This window comes from Serinus canaria, chromosome 3, assembly GCF_022539315.1.
Source record: "Serinus canaria isolate serCan28SL12 chromosome 3, serCan2020, whole genome shotgun sequence".
Taxonomy (NCBI): domain Eukaryota; kingdom Metazoa; phylum Chordata; class Aves; order Passeriformes; family Fringillidae; genus Serinus; species Serinus canaria.
Window position 1 is genome coordinate 43987620 of NC_066316.1, and position 27676 is coordinate 44015295.

Here is a 27676-nt window from a genome sequence, read left to right on the forward strand (position 1 = left end):
CGTGAGAAGGCACTGGAAGCAGCTCTGCAGGCTGAAGTGCACTGGGTTCCCTGACATCCAAGAGGAATGACCCCACACACCAGCACACCCCGGCCCCCTTGTGAGGCCAGCTGCTCCCAGCTGCCTGCAGCAAGCCAGGCCTCTCAAGAGCAGGGCATGGTAGCCAGAGAGCAGGGAGGAGAGGTGGCTATTCCCTTGTCAAGCCAAGATGCATGGCATGCACACAGCCTGCCAGCTCATAGATGAAGGGGAATCTAAATTCCTCCATGGTGTGCCCTCAGATCCCCACACCACACTCTGCCTGCCTTTTGTGCAGGGGACCTCCGTGGGAAGGATGCAGGGATCCAGGCTTCAGCCTGCTCTCCCTCTGCCCAGGGGTTGTTTACTCCTTCTTCCTTCATAGTCAGTGCTCAGCAGTTTCAAGGCAGAGTCTGTTCTCGTGCCTTCCTTCCTGACACCAAGCTGTGTTTTGCTTTCAACAAGCCCCAGCTCCACTGGGGCAGGCAGCTCTCAGCTGAGCTCACAGAGCTCACAGAAGTGTGTGGTGCTTGCAGGCAGCACAAACAAGGCCCTCTCCTTCCACAGCCCAGTCCCAGCAGCTCTGATGGGCATTTCCTTGAGGTGTCTCAGTCCCAGTCATCCTGCTGAGACCCAGGATGGATCAGCAGATAGCAGGCAGGGCAGGAAGGAGGGCACATCTCATTTGGAAGTAAGGCGGGTCACACAAAGACTGAGTGAGCCCAGGCTGAGAAAGCTCTGCACATGCAGTGTATTTGCCTTTGAGAAATAGGGTTAAGAAAGAATGAAGTCATAAACATAAGGATACACATAATGGCATATCTATAATGGCTCTGTAATTGCCAGGCTTTTGTGCACAGTTAATCTACAACCTGGCTAACCTGCCTCAAGGTAATCGAGAGGCACTGACAAATGTGTGCCACACAAGCCACTGCCTCCAAACATTGTACAGAAAGTTATAAAGACAGAGTTACCTGCTGCTAACTCATCCTGAGGCAAGCAGGATGAGGCCTTTTATATTTGCCGGGGCCAAGGTGCATCATGATAGCAGGAGTGGCATCACCGCTGGGTAATGCTGAGCCAACAACGCCCCACGGAGCCACACGGCACAGGGCACAGCACCCAGGGAGAAGGAGACCTTGTGCTATCACTCAGCCCAACTGTGGGACCAAATTTTGGCAGGGCCTTTTTACAAAATGCTCCTATGTGAAATTTGTTTCCAGTGAGAACCAAATGTCTGGGAGAATATACATTCCAGAGCAGACTGGGAATAGGAGCAGCCCTAGAGCAGCTGACTCTCATCTGACTGATGACAGAACCAAAGGTCCAAGTTGTGTTCCTGGAAAAAAAACAAACATTGCATTTGTTCTGCATATGTGTAGAAAGCACCTGGACATGGTATTTGGAGGGAGGACATTTAGGAACATGCCACAGCCAGAGGAAAAGACAACAAAGTGTTGCAGCCCCAAAAGCTGGTCTGTTGCATATTACTGCAAAGTCACTCTTTGATTCAGGCCTTAACCCAGGGCTGGACCTGTAACTATTTAGTAACTGTGTGTCACAAAGCACCGTCATGCCTCATGTATGTCTCTCCTCAACCTCCATTTACTGTCAAAAGACTCAGAAGGAGCTGTACATTTTTTGGAAAGAAAGGTACAGGAGCAATAACAACACACTGTGGACAAGGTGGGCTCTCCGTGAATTCCATTCAGGCTTCCCTTCGGACCCAGGGATGCTGAGGGGCACAGCTGGATGCCCACTCAGACACACTCTGGCCACTGTCATCATGTACCTGTGGGCACTTGGAATTCATTTTGCCATGTCATAGGAAGCAGCTGCCTCTGTGCAGGTCTCTCCTCAAGACTCCCCACATCAACTTTCTCTTCCCTGTACCCTCCAAGAGTGCAACTTTGCGTCATGAGTCATGCATCCATCCTCTCCCCTCTCCTGCTGTGCCCACACAGATGGTTGTGCATCCTAAAGCCCTGGGAGCCCCCACAGCAAGCGCGAGAGCAGGGCTGAGAGGTCAAGGGCATCCACACAACCATATCTCCCTGCAGCAGCACTGACACAACTCCCCTGCACCCCGTCAGGCCTCCACAGGGTGCTTGCTGCACCTGCTCTGTGGACAGACTTATCAGCCTCCAAGGCTGTGAAACTGGTAATCTATAAAAAGTATGAGTCACTGAAAAAAAATGTCATATCCTTCTCTAGTTCAAAGTCTTTCCTAGAACTGCACCGACTGCGAGGCCTTGAAGACAAAATTGTTTACTGAAATTAAAAATTCCCTGTTCTGTTCTTTTGCAGCACCTCTTGAAATGTCAGTATTTTGCTGGGTGTCTCACATCTAAAGTTCCTCAGCAGAAAAGGGACACTAACAACAGAGGAAATGGGAAAAGGGGAGCTGTGGCAGCTGAAAAGTTCATCTATTATAATACAAAGTGCACTCTTGGCTTTTGGAAAAACAATTTCTACTCTATGTGGATAAACAGACAACAGAAAAAAGGGCAGGGGAAGCCAGATAATTTGTATGCTTTCAGTCCAATGAGGGTAAGAAAGCAATGCCAGCATCATCTGAGCTTGAAACAGTGACTGAAGAGAAATAGGACACTTGTAACATCTTCAAAAGGAGGAAATTTTGCCTCCATAGCCCAAGGGGACCTCCATCCTCCTGGCAGAGGAGTGCACAAAGCCAGTTTGTCAGCCTGAGATGCAGAAAGTTACCAGTAATGAGCCCAGAAAACAGGCCACAGGCAGCCTGGGCTGTGGGCAGCAAAGGTGCTGGGTGTAAGCAGTCCCCTGAGGGGCACCTGCTTGGAGCTGGATGCCAACAAAAGCATCTGAGCCCTGCAGGCTCATGGGCCACTTAGGGGAGAGAGGGTAGAGCTGAGGATGGGCTGGGCTGAATTCTGCAGCCTGCCATGGGCTCCTGCTGCCTAGGAACTGAACACTGATGGTGGTCTTGGAGGTTTAACATCGATGTTGGGAGAAATTATTGCCAGGTCAGAGCTTTGCATGGCTGTCACATGCCTAACCAGCAAGTTGTATCTGTAGTAACCTGTTCCATCAATTTCTGCTCTGCTGGAAAGTCAACAGAAATTGACAATACCCCATGGGGTTTTTGGTTTTTGGTCACGTATACCTGAAACATTTATTTCCCTGGGAAAAGAATGATAAAGTCAAGAACTTTATTCTCTACATGTAAGTGAAAAAGGTTATTAAGAAAAGCTTTTGTCAGGCAGGACACCCACTCAGCTAGCACTGTGCTTGACGAGATCCTTGGAGGCCCTGCTATGTGGGGTGTACCAAAGGGAGAGGAGGATGCTTTAATGCATGCATCTTCATTGCTGCCTCTCTTGGGAGAGGAGCTGAATTCTCCTTCTCTTTCTCCCTGGGCTTATCTGTTGATGGATTACACCAAAAAAGCCCTTTCATAAAGCTCCATTAGAATGCCAGTGCATGCAGCAAGGGCCACTGAAATATTCCCAAAGCCACAGACAAAGCTGACAATCTGCAATATTTTAGCATAAGCTCTGACCCAGTATACAGCAAAACAGACGAATGGCACTTCCCCTAGGGCAGGAATCGCTTCTGAAGCTGCTGACAACTCACTGTTTATCTCATTTCAGTCCCATTCTTAATCACTGTTTGAGATGAAATTTTTGCTAACCCAGATTCCAGCTTGAAGATCTCCAGAAGAAAGACCCTTGACCTGCCTCCTGGTATCCTTCTCAGCTGCTGGCAGAGCTGCCTGTCAGAGGCTGCAGTGCTGCTCCATGCTCACAGGGCAGGAGGGGCGATGGGGCTGAGCCAGGCTCTGTTCCCGCTGCCCCATGTGGAGCCTCCTGCGGGGCGGCAGCACAGCCTCCAGCCGGGAGAGGAGCCCACTGCAGCAGGGGCAGCTCGGGGCCGGCCAGACACTTCAGCTTCTTCAAAGTTCACCTCTGTTTGCTCCTGTTGTTAGCTCCAAAGCAGGAACAAAACAGCAGGCGCACCATTTAGTCAGTTTTGGTATTGCACAACTGAAAGAGAATAGGAAAGCACCCCCAGGAACTCGGCCAAGTCAATAATGGAGACAGATTAGGCAATACATACACCTGGCTGTCAGAAGCGTAAGATACTCTCTCTTTAGTAATTACAGAGCAATTATGAAGTTAACAGCGATTCCAATAAGGACATGTATTTCACAATAAAATTTTGCTCACAATCCATCAGGATCAGTCACACCAAGGAGATACAACTCTGAAACCAAACTGTCCTCACCCCTGCAGGCATAATCCTTTAAATGCCAGTCCTTGGTGGGGTGGATCTTGCACTAAGTAGCAATTAAATTATTAGTTATCAACAGGATGTAATTGAAGCTCTTCTTCAATGTGACTTTTTAAAAAATCCCACTTTAAAGATAGGTAATAGAAACCAAGATGAGGTGCAGAGTTTGTGTATTGAGTTTATGCAAGCTCAGTTAACCTGTATTATAATTCTGAAAAACCACAAACAGATTAAAGCTGGGTTTCAATACATCTGAAGTCATCAGTCTATTCTGCATGGTCTGGATGAAAATCTTGGATTTTGTGACTCTTTATAGTGATAAAATCACAATTATCTCAGTTTATCTCATCCATCCAAAAAGTAAACAGGGAACATAAACCATTCTAAGGTCCAGAACAGATCCATGCCTGAATCTGAGATACTAAATCAAACTCAGATCTGCTGAAGTCTGCAAAGTCTGGCTTGCACTGAAATCCAGCATTGCTTCAAAGTACTGAGCTGTGCCATTTTGTGCCCGCTCTAAGAGAGCAAACACCCTACCTTGCTCCAAGTGCAGCACAAGGTGGAGGTCACCTGTGGTGGCACTGCACTGCCATGGCTGGCAGCCAGGAGGAACGCTGCACCATCACCTTTTGCTAACAAGGACTAGAAATTATTGAGCAAGTGACCCAGGCTGGCTGCTTCAGCCTGAGCTGCACCTGGACCCGCTGCCCGGGCACACATGGCAGCAGTGACCACGGGATGTCCCTCGGTGCCACTGAGCTGGATTTCTGAGCACTCCCAATTCCTGTGCAGGCTATGAGCCTTCCAACAGCCAAACACCCATCCAGAGCAGGGACATCTGGTATTGTCTGCTTCCCCCACCTTGCTCTGCCTTTGAAGTACATTGCAGATGAGCCCATCAGCACAGACACAAAAGAAAGGGTGGCCCAGGCTACAAAACTATGAACATGAAGCATGGACAACCACAAGAGGAAGTGAGCACAGAGAACACGGATGGCACTGGATGAAGAAATGTTACTAATGTGTGCATGAAACCCACTAATTCTATTCTCTAAGGGACTTTCTGGGCAACAGCAGCCAGCCAGGAAGTCTTCTATCAAGACTTGCATTAATCTCCTCCTTGTCTCTTTCTCATATCTCCTTTCAGGCTTTATTTCATTCAAGTAGTGAAACCTGTTGTGGTTTACTTTGATAAAGGTAGAGCCAGTCACTCAGTGTGTTCAGGCATTGGGGATGTCTTACTATCTCTAGCTGCATTGCCAGTAGGGCTGAAAAGGTGCCATTGTGGTTTGACAGCTAAGGGAATATGTGATTCTATCAAGAGGTATCCAAATATCTAAGTGCTCCAGAAAGATTAAATAATTAATTATCAGAACTCCTGACAGAAATATAGCCAAGCATTATCCCCATTCTCCAGACACAAGAATATTTTTGTAACGAGTCATGGTTACAAGAGCTACCCAAGGTTTGCTCTGAGCTAGCGAACCAAAGCACAGACATTGGGAAAGCCAAAGATTTACATGTCCCAGGCAGAATTTTTACTATCACTACAATTAATGCCCTCTAACAAACTGGTAGAGACAGGGACTTGAGCTCCTGGAAGACATGTAAGAGTATGTGGGAGTTGGAATTTTAATACACAGAGCTCAGCAGCATTCGGAAGGTTCAGAGGGGAAACAAGGTGGTCATGGAAAACTCTTACACTTCTATCCTCATCTTCAGCCCCTTTGATCACTATGCATCACTAAGGACTTTTTAACTTCAAATCATTTATGGGATAAATTTTTAGCAACAAAAGCCAAAGTAATGGTTGTAAATACACATATGCACATGTTTGTATACATGCACACACACACACAGAGAATTGCATCACTGTTCTCCATAAACTTAGCAAAGGCTGCAATACCCCAGATATAACATCTCAATGCCTTTCCCTCTAGTCTCCTGTTATGTCATCTTTTTACTTATGCTTTATCTATGTTTAGATCATATCTCTGGGGCAAAGACTACATCCTTTATACATTTCTCTGCTGTGCTTTTGAGATTAGAGACACTGAGTCGAAATAACTCAAGTCTCTCCATGAAGAGCATGCTACATTTTTGTGTTTTATGGTGGGTCCCTGGCAGCGAGAAGCTTTAAAAGCAAAGAACTAGGAGGACGAGCCATAGATCACCTTTAAATGGCAACATTTCAGTGCCTTGCACTTGCTGTGCTGTTGCCTTAGAAGGAGCTGCCTGGCCCAGAACAGACACAAGCAGAGTAAGGCAGGGGAGAGCTCAGCAGTCAGATCACCCCTAAACCCATCCCTGGAAGCAAGTGTGCCCTGCTGCTGATGTGTGGGTACAGCTCTGCACCAAATTCCTGCAGGCCAAGAGGCTGGGCACAGAGCACCTGCACAGCCCTTGGGAGGCTCAAAGGCCATCAGACTGAAGCCCTGCACACAATGTTTTCTTCTCATTTCCTGCTACTGCATTTATTTCCCTAGTGGCTCCCTTTCTTCTAGGAGTTTTCTTTTGCAAGCTTAAAGTAAGCCTTTTCCTCTTGCCTCAGTCTAGCTCCACTAGCATTACCTTTTTCTTAAAAAACAAAAAATCATCTTGCCTTTGGTATTGCCTTTTTTGCAACCAACTTAACAAAACCAAGTGCAGCTGCCCTGATGTTGTCTCCACACCATCTGTGAGAGCCCTGCCAGTGTTATCTGCCCAGGCTTACAGAAATCCATTCTGTTTTGATGGCTAAGACCCCCTTTGGGTCACAAGGACCACGTGCTGTGCCAGGGAGGAGACCCTGGCAGTCCATCCTGCCACCACTGGATCAGCTCTGCAGGGACTCCGTGCTGCTCCTTCCAAGTGGGTGTCGTTTGTTTCCTCTCTGTATCACATTTAAAGGCAGTATTCATCTTGTCATATCTTGCAGCAGTTTCTCTGTGGCACGTTGCCAAGGATGATGCTGGGATGTTTATTTCACCCTTTTGTTAAAAAGGATGACAGCTTCTTGGATGAGCTTGCTGCGGTTTATAGAAGCAGAAAGGGAAAAACAAGTTGGTCCAAGGTGTAGGAAAAGAGGTATAGGCTGAGAACATTTCTGAGGCACCTGGACTTGCACTAGGAAGGATTTGCTCCCTTGTGTGAGCACAGCTCCTGTCATCAATAGTTTTGACACCATTGCCTCCCATTTTGACAGCACTGGCTCGCTCACCAAATCACTCTGCAATCCCTGTGCACACAACCTTCTGGAAATCTGTCTTCATATCTTGATGCAAACTGACATAAATGGGCTTTTCTTCACCCTAGTTTGTTTTCTTTTAATATGATACCATTGCTCAATGGAAGTTCTGGGGATTTGGGTTCACTTGGGTGTCTTCTGTTGAAAGAGAAAAGAGGCATCCAGTGGCACTGATGAAATCTGCTCTGGAACAAAGAGAGTATTAACAGTGAAGGGCTGATATCTCCTGGCACTGCATGGGTCTAAAAGGATGCAGTAGCTTATTTACAGTGTGGTGGCTCCCCCTGCTCTGAGGAAGGAGTTTATGCTGCCTGAATAGGCCCCAAAATGGATGGGACCTCCCATCCTCTTCCTCCTCCTCCCCGCAAGCATGAAGATCGTCTTAGCCTAGTGCAACCAGCCCTTGTCATCCCCACATTTCCTGGAATGAAGGCAACCCAACACAGACCTAATGCACCATCACTGCTGCATACTTACAGTCTTACCCTGCCTCTCACCCCTGCTCCTACCTTTTTGACACCTGCCTGGTGTCAGACCAAGGGCTCCTGAAGCTGTGGGGTGAATTGCCTCTGCTCATCCACCCTGTGGAGACTGAGCACTGTCCCACTAAATCACACACTTCCACCTGGAACAACAAACTGTTCCTGCACACAGTGTGGCTGCAGCGCTCACATCACACTCTGTGGCACATGAACCAGGGAAAAAGCAGAAAGATCCTCTGGTGATGGCAGTGTGGTTTTAAGCGAGCCCAATGGTAGCCCAGCCCTGCAGCCTGAGGTCTGCACATGGCAAAGGATGCCCTGCCCTGCTGCAGTGGTGCAGCTCCAGATCTGGGTGGTGCATGGCCTTGCAAAGACTTATGAAGCGTGCTTAGTTTCCAGTAAAATCCACACTGCCACAGTTGCATAAAATGTAAAAATATAATTTGGACACAAACATAGAACAAAAAGGGAGTTTTAAATTCCATAGCTCATGGAACAAAGGACTTCTGAAATCTAGGTATTTTATACACAAATGCACTGGATGAATCCAGCTGCTGCCCAAAACTGCAGGAACCAGATTTATCATGTGAAGTCAGCTCTCCACTTAAAACAACTGGTCACTACCTCTCAACAAGAGTCCAAACCAAACCCACAGATCTAAAATACCCTGAATCTTGGGAAATTGTAGTCTGCAGCTGGGGCCTCCGGTAAACAATGCAAACATCAGCATTTCAGACCAGCCAGCCAGCTGCAGGAGCCAAATGAAGACTATTTCCCAAGACATCAGACTATTTGTCTGGCAGTGGGCTACACTCTCACACAGCTGATGTGAAGCAGAGAGTGTTGCACTGTTCACCCCAGATCAGCATACCAATACCTCAGCATAAGGAGCAGCAGGAATAAATTATTCATTCCCACCATCCCTGGAGAAGATGGGAACTAGCCACCAGCTGGTCCAGCAGCCTGAGCAGGGACATGGACCCAGTGAGCAGTGTTCAGAACTGAGTATTCACTGCTCCCACAGTTGTTAGTGTTGGTATTTGCAAGCTGGACAGTTTACAAGACTGGGGCTGCACACACACTGTGGGAAACAGCTTTGGAGAGCCCAAGTAAGCAGCAAGATGCAGGTGGGAGGAAATCACATATCTTGATGGGGGTACACATGATTAGCAGTTGCCACTGATGCAGCTCTCCTTGCTGCTGAACTCATTGGCACCGCGGGATAGGCATCGCTGAAGCTCTGTGTGTCGGTCTCCCGCTGATCTCAGTAAAACCGAGAAAAAGTTCAGCTTCTTTTAACTCCCAGGGAAGCAGTGGAGAGCTGCAGAAAACTCTTTTTTGCAATACTCCATCAGTGGGAGGAACGCTCCAACACCCCCACCAGCAGCCACAAGGAGCCAGTTTCCTGGTTTCTGCAGTGCGAGGAGGGGGGAAGCAAGGAGGAACCACTGCAGGCATTGGGGCGCATCGCACCAGCTGTGGTAAACAGCTGCCAGCGTGCAGAGCCAGTGACATCCTGCCTCAAACACTTCTGCCCAACTCTGCCTTTCTTGCCCGCTGCTGCGGTGCTGCCCCTGTGCCCCAGGCAGGCAGGGATGAGTTGCTCATCGCCAAGGGCGAGGCACCCGGGCCAGAGAAGATGGGGAGCCTGGGCCATCCTGGATGTTGTCAGCTGGGAACACAGACTGGCTGTCGGCACACAACTCACCTGGGCCCCTCATCCTGGGAAGGCAACCTGAGCATTCGGGTGCCTTTATTGCCACTTACTAAGCAGTCGCCCAGCTCTGCAGCTGGGAGAGGGGGTGGAGCAGCGCACTTAAAGCAAATGTGAGGCATAAGTGAATTGCATCATCACAGTACAGTCTCGGTGCTCCTTCTAAGACACCTTTCCAAGAGATCTGAGTGCACGGCTCCGGTTGCCCTTTTGATCCCATCCGAAAGCTATAAGCCTTGTCAGGTTGTAGCTCCTCTCGACAAGCACATTGAATTCCTATCCTGCCTGAAAAAGGGTGGTTTGCTATCATTTTCACAGGGTGCTGACTTAGCAACAGAGCCTTTGGGCAGATTGCAGTAAACTCACTGCACTTCTCAAAGACTACCTCCTTAAGTGCAGCGAGCTGTCTGCAGAGAGATATTGACAGTTCCTGTGCCTTCTCTCCTCCCTACCAGCCAGTTTGCATTGTGAGAAAGATGAGATCTTAAAAACGGACAATTAGCACCCTTACTAATTACCCATACTAAGCATCTCAATTAGAGGAGCGCCCGAGGGGGCTTTAACCAAAGCTGGAGCTCTGCCTGCCAAGCTTCTTGTGGTGCTGTGCCTGCCCCCAGAAGCACACGTGTGCTGCGAGGGGTTACCCGAGACACGCAGTGCTAACCTGATCTGGTTTGGCTTTCAGAAGGGAAAATTGAAGAACCGGGACCATCAGCTATTACCTGGGAAGCAGAGCCAGTGCCATTGCAACTCTCCTTGGAATTTACTTTCTACGTGCTCATCAGGTTCATTTTGGGTTTGCCCTGCATGGGGCTTTGCTACTAAATGCCTTGGGAAATTCCTCTGTATTATGTAAAGTGCACTTCCCCCAAGTTTAGTCCCACTTTGCCCCATATCTTTCCTTCTCCCTCACTGGGCAAAACTGAGATTCCTGGGTTTTATATGGAGGTGATGAAAATGAAGAGAAGATTCTGTGAGTCTGAACACATGAGCAGAGGGAAACAATCATCCCATTCTTCAGGAGCAAAAGAACAAAAGCTAAGATAGGATGATGTCATAGCACACATCAGTGGAGGACCTACAGTTAAAGTGAGTGGGATTATGGAAAACCTGGAAGCAGCATCTGAGAGAAGGGCTAGGAACCATGCAAAGGCTTTAGTGAAAGAGTAGACTGGAAAGACACTAAGTGTGTTTGAAACTAAAGAAGGTAACAAAATATTAATGAATTGGCACCAACCAGCAACAAAGAAATCCATTATTTATAGGCAAGACAAATAATTATACATGCAAGGTCAAAGAAGACATTCACACTGAAGTTTCTTAAGAGACATGAGAGCAGAGAGTAATTGACTGTCTAGACACAGCCACTGCTGGAACACTGAAATCCTATGATTTGGTTGAGTAGGAACAAATGGACCATATTGGTCAAACACAGCTGGTTCATGCAGGGAACTCCAAAAGCACATCCACAGAGGAGATGGATCTTGGTGGCACCAGGGTCCATACTGTGGACACCAGGCTGAGAAGTCCTGAAACCACATCCTGAATCTTTTCCAAGGAGACCGAGGAGATTCTCACATCAAAGGCTGACAACTTAAGGAAAGCTACATTTGCTGTATGGATCCATACTGATTCTCCAATAAACTCTGCTTTATCAGATAGATTATTGTGTTTGCCACAGCATACTATGGTCCCAACCAGCAGAGGCAAGCAGCCTTGAGCATCCAAGGACACCAAAAGGAGGCAGCTCCACAACCAGGCTCTCTGGGCACAGGCCCCCTTCTCACCAGCCCCAGGAGCTCAGGAGGAGCAGAGCACACTGGATCTGGGGATCAGAGGGAGCTAGGGAAGTGCCAGAGTCCGAGGATGCATGTAGAGCTTGCATGAAGCAGCACAATCCCTCTGGCTCATCTGACAAAAGATGACACTGCCTTCCTTCTGAATTGGATGTATTTAGGTGCCACCAGTGCAAATATACTTAATAAGCACTCAGAAGAAAAACAGAGGCACAAGGATGGACCACAGTCCCTTACATAGCAAAAGAGCTGCATTTGCTCCAACAAACTTCTTGCTGAGTTTGTTTAAAGCCACTTTGCTTGCCACTGCACCAGCAAGCCTGCTGCTGTCGCTGGAGGTGGTGGCACGGCCACCCTGCTCTGTTCCCACCCCAAGCACCCCATCTGCCTCAAATGGCACAGGGTGAGGTCAGGCTTGGTGCTTGTGCCTGGAGACTCTCCCTTCCTCTTCTCACACCCTCCTGCAGGCAGCCTGAGCAAACAGCAAAAATCCCTCACACTGGCCATTTTCCTCTCTGCTAAACCTAGTCTTTAAAAAGAAACACACACCCACAAATATGAGAACCCAAGTTCCCAAATTTCTACAGGAAGATCTGATGAGTGTTTGTTTTGGTTTTCAGTGTGGTATGCATGCTCTTTGTGGAACCAGAGGGCATTTTCCCACTGAGGAAAGCATTTACTTTAAAGCCAGAAGGGCCCACAGTTACTACTGCTCTCACAGTTATGAAATACTTCCACATTGGAGAGAGAAAAAATTACCCTCAAGAATGACAATCAAGTACACATTGACAGTTTAGGTAAAAGTCTGTTATTAATGATGCTGTACCAGTATATTACCTTCATAAGGACTGCATGGATTTCCTTCACTTAACACTGGTTTGAAACATTGGAGGTGATTTGCTTGACATCTCAAAGTGGGTCAAAGACTCATCTCTAATCTAAATTAGATACACAAGGACAGACCTTACCGTACTCCCTCACTGGGAGCTGAGAGCTAGTGGGCAACCACACAATATTTCCTAAAACTCCAGCCCCTCTGGCAGCGCAGAATGAACTGCTCCATGAATAAAAGGCTCATGATGGCACACACACCTCCCATGCAAAAATTCAGGATAGGGAAAGGAAACCATAGGGGAAAAACTACACACTGAAAGAAAATGGATCTGAATATACTGTGAGCACTTGTGTATCACGTAAAGCAATTTGTAGCTGCAAGAATGAGTGCAGTTAAAGGACTCGGCACAGAGTGGATGCCATGCTGGAAATGGATGGAGAAATCAGGACTAGTGAGCTCTTGCTGTGACCCCCACTGTGAAACAGCATATGAGATGCTGTTATGACAAGTGCAGTCTATTGGCCATCACTACCAACCTTTCACACAGCTCATTAGGGAAAGGTCACGGGTTATTTTTATTTTAATTCCCAAGGACATACTTGGTTTGCTTCACACACTTCCACACAGGATTTCAATCTACACACCCAGATCTCTCCACTCTTATAAACACAGCCATACATAGCGTGTATTCCTTCCTGCTCTTTACTTATAAAGCAAAACACAAAGCCATAAAAAGCCTTCTCAAACTCCAGCTGTGTCACTTTATGGAAGCATTTGAAAACTATTACTTTTAGTGAATACACTAAAGGTCTCTGGCATTTTATCCCTGTTTTGAAGATTGATTTAAGAGAAGACTCTTACCACCCAGTACATCTGGAGTGGTGCTGTGCTCCAGGGGCAGTAGCAGTGTCCATGGGACTACTTGTGGAGGACAGCTCAATAGCACAGGGAGACTCAAACTGTGATTAGGAAGTCCACCAGGATGCTGAACCAGTGGACTTTATCTTCAAACCAGTCTTAGTTGACAGTTGCCCATGCAAATTCACAGGCAGTGTCCTTGGTAAGGCTTTGGTCTTTCTTTTTATTATTTCACCTCCTCTTTATTACACAGACCATCACTGTAATGCTTCTGTCCTGGAGGAGGTCACCCTCTTGTAATAACAGGGTATTTTACTTGTTGTAGCCAATTCTGGATCCTGGTTTTAACATACTGTCTAACATCTGCTTCAGGATACTTTATCCCTTCTGCAGAGAGGATAAAAGGACAGTGTTGGTAAGTGACTTGTTCAAGGTGGTGCACTAAAGCAGTGGCAGACCTGTGGTGAGGCACTGGGACATTCTGGATTCTTCCACATGGCTCATCAGGAGTTTGCATAGAAGAAAAGTTTCCTTGTTTTTCTTTTTTTTTTAGTTAATTCCCCATGAAGAGAAGAAAGGACTTAAATAATTTAAAAAATATGTATGTCTCATTGCCTATCCCTCCCATAATGTAAGAATTTTTCATCTTATGACATAAAAAGCCTATAGCTTGCCAAAGCAGACTCCCCAACAATTGTCCTAGCATCATAGTAAGTGGCAGCACTTTGGACCATTGCTGGAGATAAATTCACATTGTTCACAAAGATAATGGTTGTTTGCATCTGGTTATAGTTAATTCCAGCACTGGTTTCCTCCCAGGCAACTTTCTTTCCTATTTAATGTTTGTTTAAACCTTCATTCTGTGGATGAAGTGGTTTTTTGTTAATATGATACTAATTTATTGATTTCATCACTTTTGTCATGTCTGTATTTTTCCTTCTTCAAAACACTTCACATATATTGTTATAAGGAAGAAAATATATTGGTCAGGAAGCTTCTGTCTGTACATTTTCCTAATGTTCTCTGAGCTATGGCCTTAGAAGGTCACAGACAGACATTCTTTCAGCTCAAATAATGTCCTTCTCAATCTTCCCAACCTCCACAGAGAGCTAGGACAACACTAAATACCATTTGACACCACTAAACCCCAAAGACCCCATAAACAGAAACACACAGCAATGAAAAAGCTCCCCCAAGTATCTCAGAGCCTTCTCCAAAGGCAAAGAGATGCCTCATTTCACAGATGGGAAGATGATGAGCAGAGACACGGGCGTGGAGGGGAGAGCCCAAATCAGACTCTGTGAGAACTGTAGGGTAGCACTCCCTGCTGCTGCTCAACACACTCATGGGGTCTCACACTCACCCTTCTCTATGCCCAAGAAGATCTCAGTGATATCAGCATGTATCAAGGCCTGAAAACCAGCACAGGATGGATAAAAGCGATCCATTGCCTAAAGAATGTTCCAAGGGTGTGTTCTGCCACTCCTACATCCAAGATGAAGCAGGAGGGAATGACTTTTTGCATTAAAAGCTACAAAACAGTGGAGACCACGCCAATATTTCAAGGAGCTGAGAAATATGGCCTGTGAGGGCTCCTCTGAAGTGCAATCAGCTGCAGCACACAGCCACTTCCTGTGCACAAGTGTCCAAAATCCCTAGGACAATATTGACCTGGAGACCAGCTAGCAGCAAGGCAGGCCACATCCTCGGAGAGTGTGAATCAGCAGAGCAAGGTGGACTATCACAAGCTTTGCCTCAGCTGATGCTGTGGCTGCTTGCAGGGAGGGAAGGGAGGAGGTGAAGGATGCTGTCCTGGGCAGATGCTGCATGTGGGTCGCCTGTCCACAGTGCTTCGTAACAACACCATGGGTGGGACCCCAGTGGTGCTGGGTATCTCTTGGGTGCAAGCTCCTTAAAAGTGACCCTCAAGCCCAAGTGCTGCTGTGCTCTTTCCTCTGCTATTTGTTTGGATGGGCACATTGTGGTAAGGTTTATGATGGGGAGCCTGTTGAGAAGTATGCCTCGGATGAAAAGAAGATTGTGAGCTTATGCCTTGCTAACTTTGATGTGCACAGTTCACACAGGCCTTGGTTTCCTTTTCTGTGCATTTTAACTGGTGTCCCCAGCTGTCTGGTTACACCTTCCCCTTCCCTCCAGCCTGCCTTGTAGGCAGTAACCAGGGAGAGATGTCTCATTCCCAGTGAGCCTGGATATTTCATATCCCACAGCAAAGACCAGGGTTAGTGCCTGCTCAACCTATATTTCCAGGGGAAAGAAGTGGCATTTTCCACCCCAAGAGCTTGCCTTAGGGATCCTGTAAGATGAGCAAAGCAATCAAAACCAGCCAGTTGTTTGCCCTAAGCTTGGGCCATTGCTGTGGGACCACGACACCTTGCATGGCTTGGAGAGGAATGGGGACATAAGAGGGGCCAAGGCCGTATGTTTATATAATGCCTTTCCTTTAATTTGTGGATGGAAATTTGCCTGTAGAGGTATGTAAGTATGCAAGTAAGGCATGATGGCTGACAGTTTTCACCAACTGTTCAGACATTTAGGGCTTTTTTAAATCTATCATCTCCATGCCTTGAAGAGAGACAAGCCTCTCTCTTCCTACTGTTTTCTATTCCACTCCTTCCCTAGGCACTCCCTCGAGGCCCTGTGTCTCAGATTTATTTCATCTATTTTTGAAGAAGAACAAGGGGCAGGTGGTGCCTGCAGAAGCTGAAAGAGAAAAGATGGACATATCTAGCACATGCCAAGAAAACAAACATGAAATCTCTGGAGCCACCCGATCCTCTGGAACACTGAGCAACTTGCCACTTTTTTCTTCTTGATGCGCTTCTTTTTATGAGCTCAAAGAATAAAGTATTGGATGTTACACAGCAGCTGCCCCAGGAAATAATTCACTCATTCCATTGCTGCAGACTTCAAGGAAAAAAAAAAGAGCAGTGAAGTGGGGGAAAAAAGCCAGTTCCTTTGCAAAATATCCAGTTTCCCAGCAGCTCTAACAGCGTAAATGAGAAGAATGTTTGGGTTTGGTGTCCCTCCAATTCTCATGGCTTCACTGAGGATTTTGGAGAATGCATTTACTCCTTTGCTAACTGCAAGAACAGATTTATCCTGCAGCCATGTGCTGAATGAGTATACAGGCCTAAAAGGAGTCTGAAAGCATAAACATTTACTTCATAAAAGAGATTCTGCAGACAGGAGGCCAGAGACAGTTGACTCTGGGTAAGCATTTGTGCTCCATTGTAAAAAAAGTCCAGCAGCCAGAAGGAGACGTGCACACATTTCACACACTGGCCTTTGCCACAGTGGACAGTGATCCAAAGGGGCCCGGGAATAAGCTCTCTCTTGACTATCTCTTGACTGGCTGTCTCCCACTGAAGTGCAGAGGTTCCAGCATTTCCATCTTTACTGCAGACAGGAAACCAGCCCCAGCTCTGCCTCTCGCTGTGCAGTGCTTCGCCTGGACTTGTGTGGGGAAATGAAAAAATAGCTCCATAACAAGGGAAAACCCTGGAGCTTTGTGTTGCCCATCCAGATGCTGTAAGGAGATACAAGCTCATACTTTAGCCTTTCCCACAATAGGAATACTAATGAGGACTTGTCTCCTCTTTACCTGGCTGTTTATTTTCACAAAACTTGTTAAGAGAGCATAAAGTTGCTGAGATCTCCACCCTCCTGATGAATTTGATTGAAATCTGCCAAATGTTGAAAGAAGTTGTCCGTTGTCCGGGACTTTCTTTCACATAAGTGAAGCAAGACCCCATGAGCCTTGCTGTCTTGAGAAGCCAGGCTGCAAGTGCAAGGCCAGGCTGCAAGTGCAGCAGAAGGGAAGAACTATTCCAAGGGGAATGCTGTTGCACTGAGAGAGGTTCACCAGCCACCCAGCAACCTGCAGACATTCATGGAATTTTAGGAGTAACCCCACTAGCTTTGAGTGACCTGCATTGTTTTCCAAAAGAGTGGCAGCACATTGTGATTTTTCATTTCAAATCCCAACACGGAGCAAAGGACCAAAGTAAGAGCTGCACGCAAAACGAAACATTCTGCACATTATTTATATTTTTCCTTCAAAATGAATAGTTGGGAGGTTCAGCCCTATCTGCCAGGAAAACAAAGCCCAGATGAAATTTAAAGAGGATATAGTAAACACTTCTGCTACATCCTCCCAGCCAGGAGATTGCCCAGGATGGAGGGGTCTGAACAACCAGATCAGTGCACCACACAGCTCCTTGGTCAGGGACAATCCTCAAGCAGAGCATCATGCCTGCATATGAAAGCAAAATTCTGAGAACGCTTCTGGCATTTTTTTTCAAGTCATGGTATAGAATTGATGGAGTTGTGCCTGTTCTAGACAATTGTAATGTTTTTGGTTTTCTCTGTCTAGTGTCAGTGCTGCTTGGCTGTTCAGACTACAGCTCCTGGCACTGAGGAAGTGAGCTTAGGAGCGCACCCACCAAAAACACTTTTCCTCTGCGACCTGCCAGGGTCTGACTATATGGGGGCTGGGGACACAGAGTTGCAAGTCTGCTTTTCCTTAAATGTGTGGATGCATTTGATGGGTTGTTTTGAGACCTTAACCACCAATACATTTGTATTTGTAGAGGAAGGCCACCAGGTTTAAAGACAGTAGATTTGGTTTGGGACTTGGACCATGAGATGCTTTATAAGACCCAGACTTTCCAGCTCCCAGGTGATGAAAAACAGTGGTTGATCTCAAAAACTGCTCTATCTCAACACATTCCCAAGTCATTTGAAGGACAGTCACAACCTATGCACAGGATAAGGAGCTGAAGGGCAGATGAATCATCAGGATAATCACTACTTGTATACCAAGCTTCAACTAAGCTGTTGAATCACTGCCCTTCAGCAGCACCTCTCTCCCCTTTGCCTTTTCTGAGCTCCTCAGTTTTCCATCCAGATGAAGAAAAAAGGGTGCAAATTCCAGGCTTTATGGTAGAAAGGCTGGTGCATAGCGGGATGCACACAGGAAGCAAGGGGGAAACTAATCTTCCTACAAGCCTGCCCTTATCAGTGAAGATAGGCCAGCACTTCTTGAGGGCATTTCAAAAGAGAAGCTTCACAGAGGTGCTCTGAACTATTCCCTGAAGGATCCTCTTTCTCTCTGCCAGGTAGCCTGAGGCTTGCCTTTGTGGAAACCTCTTTAGATCCAGTTTCTTGGGGCTGATACTGAGGTCTGCTGTCAAGCCAAGAAAATCTTCCTTCATCTGCTTCTACTCAAGCAGCCCAAGCCCACCCCAAAGGCAATGAATAGCAGCATCCTCTGTTGTAAGGCCTAAAACCTGGATCAGCACCAGTCACCTAAAGTCATAAAGAAGGATCATCCTACTTGATGAAGCAGGCCTACAGCCCAAGGAAGTTGTGAAATCTCCATCCTTGGAGACATGCAGAATGTGCCTGAGCAAGGCCCTGAAAAACCTGACCTCCCTGTGAAGCTCTGAGCAGGAGTTTGGACAAGAGACCTCCAGAGCTTCCAGGTATTCCCCCGTGCAGACGTAAGCGAGGAGCTCTAAGGAGGCAGAGCACCATATGGAACACCTCCTCCCCATGGAGAGAGGCTAGAACAGAACAGCACAGGACAGGTACTGGTGGTATATGCACACCTAAGGAAGGCATCAATCAGCCACTGCAGAGATGTGTGCAATGTGAAACCTGCCCAAAGCAGAGCCCTTAACCAAACAGCTCGCTGCCCTCAGCACTTTCTGCAGCCTCCGTGGCTGCTGTTGAAATGAAGGCTGCTGTCACAGCTAACTACTGGTTCACAAGCTGTCATGTGGCCAGCAGTGAGTCTGGGGACTTAAAATAGGCAAGAATATGCAAGACCTGAAAAGAAAATGGTCCTCGTGGGGCTGTCACTCTCCAACAGTTAACTCTGAAAATTATTAATTTCAGGATTCCCAGGTTTACAAGCGCCAGGCTTCATGGTTATTTTCAGTCACTGCCAAAATAAAACTCAGTTTCCACATGCATACATTTTCCTCATACTCTCCCCCCTACTGGCCTCATCAACATTTTTTATCAGGAAACTCATTATTTATACTCTTCTGGCAAGGACATTATATTTCATCAGTGTTGCCAGCAATGCCAATTTCCCTCCTTACAGTTCTATCCTAAACTGCTTTCATTTATCTCACCTTGTATTTCGCAGTAAACCAATAAAGCACAAATTCTAAGCCTTCCAGTTTCCCTCTTTTCTCTCCCACAATAGTCATTGATGTCTAACCACAGACGTCTGTGCTTCTTTTCAATAACTGCATGCAGTTGCCTATAAAATATGCACATGATAGCGCAGGGAAATTCCACACACGTTTTCTCCATCTGAAGATATACTGGTTCATATGTTACATTTATATTGGGTCTGGATCGTGTCCTGCCATCATTCTGCAGGGAGAAATCCCAAGGCAGTCAACAGAGGCTTTTCAAGCAGATAAATGACAGAGCTTGGCCCTACAAGCGGAATATTGTATGATATATTTCCTTTTCTGTTTGCCAAATTGATGTTAAGAAGGGGTTATGCACTTAGACAGTCATCATAAGTTTCAGAAATAATCAGCAGACATTTTTACTGAAACCCCAGAAAACAGAGCAATTAATCAGAATATCACTGCTTTTTCTAAGAAGTTGCAGTTGCTTTTATTTTACTGGCATTGCATCACATAGCAGTTTTTCCACCATGGGAGCTTTGAGGTCACTATTAATTTATGGGGGAAAACCTCTTTTACTCTGGGTTTTCTGAAAATACACAAACAAGCACCACCACTCAGACATGACATAACTGAAGCACAGATCCAAGCCCCTCTCAGGTTCCAGTGTCCCCTGTGGTCCCTGCCAGATGTGCTGCACCCATGGAGAATAACCAGGGACGATGGAAGAACATTGGACAAGCCCTTCCATGAGGGTAGGTGAGCTGAAACAAAAGGCAAATAAGATTGACACTTTGATGTATGCATGCTCTGTGGAGGAGCAAAGTCAAATTAACAGCCTGAGCTCCCCAACAGCAATGGCATTGAAGGGGAATATTAATGCAGTTACCACATCTGCATCTCATTTTCCTTCAGTGTTTCCTAGTCATACTGAGCTCACCCACTGGAGAGTGACATAACAGCATGAGATGATGGGAAAGTGTCTTGAGATGTATTATGAGGAAAAAATATGCAGAATACACAAATACAGCAGGGACAGAGGGAGGTGAGCTGACCAAACCCTGCATTTTCCATTTATGAAAGATGAGCGGAGGCATTTTTAGGACATCTCCTGTCTCACACACGCCTGAAACAGCAGCATTGCCAGGCCCACTCCTTAGCCACGCTCCTCTGTTACAGTCCAGCATTGTTTCTCTGGGCTTGCTGTGGCACAGAGATACACACATACTTTAACACCTCCTGCCAAGGTGTTAAAGTACTAAAGGACACCATTAGCCCCTGTGGAGGGTCCCAAGGTGGGCACTGCACACACGTCTGCGCAGCACCCAACGAGCATCCCTGCATGGTCCCACGCCAGCACAGCACTTCTCCAGCTCCTTGGCATCTCCTGCAAGATATCCACCTAGACAAGTTCTGTGCCTTCAGGTAGGATTGAAATGGAGAGGATTGAAGCCACCTCATTCTCAATGGCTGGAGTTCAGTGCTCCTTAGATTCATGGTGATAGGTGAATTGCCTTTACTTGCTTGAGGGCATCCATGCTATCAGGCCCTAAGTCTGTGTGTGTCAAAAGTTCACAAGTGGTGACCCAATTACCTGTCTGTAGCAGTGGGGCTGTGGTATCTGGCAGGCAGATCATGCAATACCTTAGCACTTAGGTCAAGGCACTAAGCCTTCTTGAATTGCATGAGATGTATCTGGTTTCCTAGAGAAGTCACGGACAAAAAATTAACTGCAGCACTGGAGGTAATCTGGGGAGTTTTATAGATTTCTCTTGGATTTTATCACATTCAACATTGTGTCTGCTTGAGTTGCAATTAAAAGCAAAGCTGCCACTGAGTTTGATAGGGCAGGTCCATGGAAATGTGAAAAAAGCATCAAGTCTTATTTCCTTGCCTACTTCCCCTCCCACTTAGAAGCACATAGAAAGAAATGCTGCTGGATCTGAGGAAATGACAAGCTTGCGGTCCCAGTGCAAGTGAAAGGGGTATTGTCTTTTCTGTCCCCAGGGGAGCACGATTACAGCCCATCAGAGCTACCTGTCCATGCTGGGAATGAGCCCCAACAGGAACCCCAAATCCTACTCCATGTCAGCAATTTCCCTGAGCTGTGGGAAATCTCACAGTCAGATCTAATCGGTGCTTGAGTGTGCTGGCATGGATCCACCTACACTGGGAAGCAGTGTTGCTTTCAGAAAGTGACACTTCACACCATCCTCCACTACTGGCATCCTTCATCTGGCAGCTCTGGCTCCCCCCAGAAAGGTAGACCACCAAGGACTTCAAGAGCAGATTCACCCAGTGCTGATTTGCAGCCTGCCTGTGTCACCAGCCTGCAAGTGCCTCTGGTGCATTTGCTCAAATTGTGGCTGCAGACCTGCCTGCCCCCAGCATCTTGCCCTCAAGAAGCAGGGGGCAGCTCTCACAGGTGGGTGGGGCCATACTCAGAAGTGGTGCCTAGGGCTGCATCTGAATGTGAGGTCAGGTACAGTTTCCACTGCAGCAGGAGTCAAAGAAGATGCCAGTGTAAAGCTCAGTCTAAAATTTCTTTGTTGGTAGTTGAACAAAATTGGTAGCTCTGCAGCATGCTTTGTTTTTCCCTTCATGCTTTTCTAGCTCAGTAGAGGGAGAGAGAGGTGCCACACAAAGATTATGAGTGACAGGTTGATACAATGACTAAACATCTTTGGCTTATTTTCATTGTTAGACCAACTAAGCATAGCTAGCACATAATAAATCTGAGCTGCAATTAAAGATCTGTGGAATTTTTACTAGATGGAAGTTCAAATTCCCAAACCTAATTCCTGTTCCTAGACTTTGGTATCATTTTAGCGGTGTGACATTTCATTCTTCCCTTTTTCATCACAGATGACAGGAGCTGCTCTGGAGGCAGTGATCAGATGGCTCTCCTGCCACACAGCAGCATGAACCTCAATAGCAGCAGCAGCAGCTCTGTCACATAAGGGGTCTGTAGGTTTTGATCCTGGTGGCTCCAAACAGAGACTTTATCCTGAGCCTGAAGGCTGGTCTAAGCTCTGTCTGGAGCTCAGAAAGTTGGTCTGTCAAATGACAAAGTACCCCTTAGCTCCCTTCCTGGTGATTTCTTCAAATGTGCAAGAGTAGCTTTTTATAAGTTTTAAATTCTGATGCAAGGGATATTAGCCATTGTTTTCCTTCAAGGTCCCAGATTCACAACTATTAGCATTCAAAAATGAAATAAAGTTATGGCCAGCTGTAAAAATACTAGCTAAAGAAGTTGCAGATGTTCCTAGGGGAGCTACTGAAATATTTTGGCACTTTTGCTCTGTCATTAAAAACAAAATGCGATCGTCGGTTAGGGCTGCAGCGAGAGTTCAAGTGGGCAGAGAAAAACAGGAAAGCATTTCACAGTGCTCATAGTGAATGTGGGATCAGCCCTGCAAAACGTCCACAGAAGCACTGGCAGGACTCCAGCTCCCAAACCCCATGCTTTGCCCTGCCTGTGGCATTTAGGTCCTTGAGCAGCAGTGGGTGGCTGCAGAGAAGTCAGGATTGCAGCTTTGCTGCACGGAAGGTCCCCAGCCAGCCTAAAACAGGGCTTGACACAGGATAAGGGATCACAGCAGGCAGGTATAATAGTCTGACAAATACACTGCTGTGGGTAAACTACTTCTAACAGCTAAACTTCTTCAACCTAGCTCAACTGTCTCCACAAGGCACTACCCCACGTCAAGTTAGCTCCAATATTGACAATGGGGATATAGCCTGAAACTCAAAAAAACCAAATACTTTGTAAAAATACAAATAGGGGCCCCCTCAGGCACCCTTGAAATGTTTACTCCTAAGAGCACAGCCTAGGCCATTGTGTATTTTGCAGAAAATCGTAAATTGCTCTGCCTTAGGCCAGCCAGGAGGAAGCTTCATTCCAAGAGTGTATAGTTCCCGCCTCCAAATTCCTACATCTTTGTCTGCATGACTCTTTCTGGCTCATCTCTGGTTTTCCTCTTCTTTCCAGATGCTGTGGGGAAACTCTAAGGATTGCAGGATTCTGCCCTAATTCACCCTGGGGGAAAGAAACAAGATACATAGCCGAGCTGGTGAGGAAGATGCAATCAAAGCAAGTGGTATGGCCCAGAGATAAGGAGGTGAGTGAATCAGTCACTGTGTGACATGGTAGCACTGGGAAAAAAAATGGGACTTACCCATTCATAAAAGCCTGCCTTGGAAAAGGAGGCAGAGCCAAGAAGCAGCAACTGGTCCAGTGCACATGATCACCTTACTGGGAAAGGGGGAACTCAGGCAATGCTTTGTGAAGAAGGTCCAGGTGCAATTTACACATGAACTATGACCACAGAAATATCTGTAGGAGCTGTCTTCTGCTACCAGTCACTGGTATTCCCCAAGTTAACAGCTGGGCTGACATTAATTAGAAATATTTTTTCCCTTTTCTAAACTCTAATAGGTCATCTAATCCATGCCAACTGAATTGCAGGGTTTTTCAGAAAAACAGATTGTCAAAAGCTCTCTCGTCTACTGGAGAGGTTTGAATAATTGGACATTTCTACTGGAAAATTAATCTCTGATCTAATAGACAGCACATAGCTGAGATTTTCCTCAGTGTTCATTTCTGCCCAGACAACTGAGAACCATGCTGTATTCTCCACAAACAAAATGTCCATCCAAGAAAAAGAGGTTACTGCACTCAGTACAGTACTCAGAATCTTGATATGCCACCAACTATGCATGACAAATGCTGGAGAGGAGTAAAGCCTACAGGAAGAAAAGAGTGTGGATGCTCTGGAGAGCCAGAAGGGTCCCAGCCAGTATTTAAACCCAGTTCCAAATTTTCTCAGCATTTCTGCCTTTTTGGATGGGAGTTTGTGTCTGTGTGCATTTCTGTGAAGGAGACAAGGAGGAAGGGAGGGAGCCTTTTCTTTGTTCCCAAACAACATCTCAGCCTGTCTCAGGCTCACACACCAACATCTAACAAGGAAAGACAAACAACATCACAGCTCCACAATGCTTAAGCTTGATTGAATGACGACAATTCCACGTTCAAATAAAAAAAGAATATCAGAGCTTTCCACAGCTGCATCAACATTATCTATTAAAAAAAGCATGACACTACATGAAGCTTTGGCTGTGCAAGCCAAGAACCTAAATCAGCCATGGTTTGGAACGAGGCCATTGCTGAATTCTCGTGTAAAGCGATGCTGCCATATTGCTTACTTTCCACTGAGGTTTTCCACAAATTAACAGCTGTAGCAGACTCCCAGAAAACAGCAACTCTTTCCAAGTCTTTCTTCTCTGAAAATGTTGTTTCTTCACTTTATTCTTCCCCATATGGAAGGGGAGAGGAGGGTAAAAAAAACTCAACAGCCCTATGAAACAAACCCAAAAAAACTCCAGACAGACTGTGAGAAAAATTAATCACAAAGATTGCCTGGAAAGAGAGCGGTTATCTGTAAAATTAAACCAGTGGTGGGCCCAATTTTTCTTTTTATTACGCCAGCATGGTGGGATTGAGAATCAAACCCAGGAAAAATATTTCTGGAGCAGCCCTTCTGATTTATGGCCATCTCAGCCACTCTGACAAGATCAGAAAACTGCTGGATTCTTTCCAGTTGAGCACCACCAAAGGCCAAATCATTCCTATTTAGGGAAAAACAAAACTTCCCTCTGGTTCAGTGAGAATAGTGTTTGGCACCAAGCACAGAGAAAACCGCCTCGTTTCAGCTGGCTTGCTGAAGTGCAGCTGAGATGGAAAGGTGATACCAGGCTGGTGTGGGTGGCTTCAGATCATACTCTTTCCTCCTGATTGCATCTTGGACATCACTAGGTCCCACACAGGGCGATGCAGTGGGATTCATTACAAGCGACAAAAAATCCTCTTAAAGCAGAAGTTATTTGATTTCTAGCATGCACAGATGGCTGTTGACTCACTTGTGAGAAGAGTGATGGAACTAACAGTCTGGCAGAGGCATTGGGCCTCGCAGCATTAGAAAATATGGATTCACAGAGCTGGTCGACTTCTGAAGATCTGTGAGCCATGGTGTAGTAAAAGGCAATCCTTGTGCCTAGAGAAGGGGCTTTCCAGGTGGTGGAGTCCTGGATTTTGCCTCCTGGTGCCTACCAGCATGATGCAAAGATGCCATGGGTTCTTGGGTGTGCCCACTGACAGCAACACAGGATGCTTTGCATGAACAGTAATATAAGGTCATCCAGGGCACCTGGCACTGTGCCCTTCCAAACCTCCTGACCCCAGGGTCACCTCTGTGCAGCTATGCTACAGACAGACACTTCAAGCCCTCTGCCAAAGTCCTTTCTGGGGAGAGCTGGGAGGGTGATAGCACTGTGAGCTATCATGGAGAGAAGTTTAGAATCTTGGAAAACCAACTGAGATGAGCCAGGACCAGTGGTTGATGCTGTTACTGACTCCTAGGTGGCTTACCCTGTGTGTCAGAGGCAGTAGCAGCCCCAAGCCCAAGAGCCATCACGGGGCTGTGCTGGCTCCTCTTCCCCATGTGCTGCTGGCATGCTCTGCAGGTCGCAGAGCCGCTCATCGCAGGCAGGAAACAGCTACCGCAAAGCCAAACTTCCTAATTCCAGCCAGCGCAGGATGTGATGGCTTGGGGTCAAATGGCAAACTGCACCACATGGCGACTCTCCCAAGTGCACAGCTATCTGGGAGGGACCTCATCTTGCTGCCAGTCCCCTGCCCTGAGAAGTCTTTCTTGTCCCTGTTTTGCTCAGCTTGGCATCTGAAGGCTTGCATATTATACTGCTGATGCAGACCAAGTACAAAAGGAGCTATCAACAGCCGGTTCTCTATTCAGGGAAATCTCTCTCCAGATAAATTTTTTCCAAAGTATGACATTAATCAGCCCGCTGGAGCACAGGATGCTGTTTCAGCTTCAAGTTCAGAAGCCTCTGCAGTCCAGGTTGCTACTGACACAGTTCCTCAGATTTTCATGTCCATCTCACACCTCTGCGATCCTACTGTATTAGCCAGGTCTCATGTGATCAGTGCTCACTTCACACAACAAGCTCAAAAAATAAACATACCTATCTTATCTTTCAAGTATAGCCACCGCCTATGAGTTCCCAAAAACACCCCAAAACAGAAAACCGACACAAACCTTCAAGTAATGCTGGAGAACAAAGGACCTGATAATTTCTCCTGACCCAAATTTAAAAAAAACATTAAAATATCCATTTACTAGTGAGGGGTTCTGTCCTCAGTGCACTCCCAAGCCTCAGAGATGTTCTGTCATACTGTTCACTAATTGTTTTCAGTGTTTGATGTGAGTATTTTTGGCAGTCAGTTTGTCATGAATTGACACTTATTTTGTCAACCTATCTTCAGCAAAACTGCACACCCTCCCTCCTCGTAGACCTGTCAGAAACATAAAGATTACTCATTGCATATTTCTAAGAAACTCCTGAAGCCAGCACTTGGAGTTTGCATAACAACCATTGTCGACAATCCACCTACAGCAGCTTAAAAATACAGATTTGAATGGGTGAAGAGAGGCTGGGAGTTCTCAGAAGGACAAGTCAGATTCAGAATTTTATTAATAGAACTGGAGGTGTTCTCATGAAGGCAAAAAAAAACCCCCAAAACCCACTCTCTTGTTATCTTAGCTGTCATCACCAGTCACCTTTTCAAAAACAGGCAGGCGAGATGCAGAGTATTCCTGTAGATGAGCAAACAGAAAGCTGCTGCAGAAAAACATTGAGAGCAAGATGGAGAGCAGCAAGCACCACGGATCCTCTCCCAGGTCTTCCCTGGGAGGTGCTGGATGTCCACTGGCCTTGCTGAAGGGACTTAATTTATTTTCTTTTTTAGTCTGGTGCCACACATGGAGGGTTAAATGCCAAACAAAGGGAACCCACCAGAAAAACACTCACAAAGCTGTTTGTGGCAAGGGCTCCAGAGCTCTCTCCAGCAAAATAAAGCAATTCTATTAACTGGAGTGCACAGTAGGCACCCACCAAAACAGCAGATGAATTGATGCAGATCAGCAGTGGCTGTTGGTGAGGGCAGGGCACAGGACAGGGAGGACATGGGTGGCTGGCTGTGTTTCTGCCACGCTGCCACAGCAGCACCCTGGCCAGCCCTGCCTCCAGAGCTCAGCAAGGTGCAGTGTGGAAACCTGGCCACCTCCTAACCCAGGGCTTGCTCCTGGAGGATGACATGCTATGGCAGAGCAGAGAAGGTGCTGCCATGCCTGAAGGGTTTCCCATGCACTTGTGCCACCTTCTCTCAGGTCTTGGAGGAAAGGAGAGACATTGGGGATGGCCACAAGAGTGAGAGGCATGGGCAGGA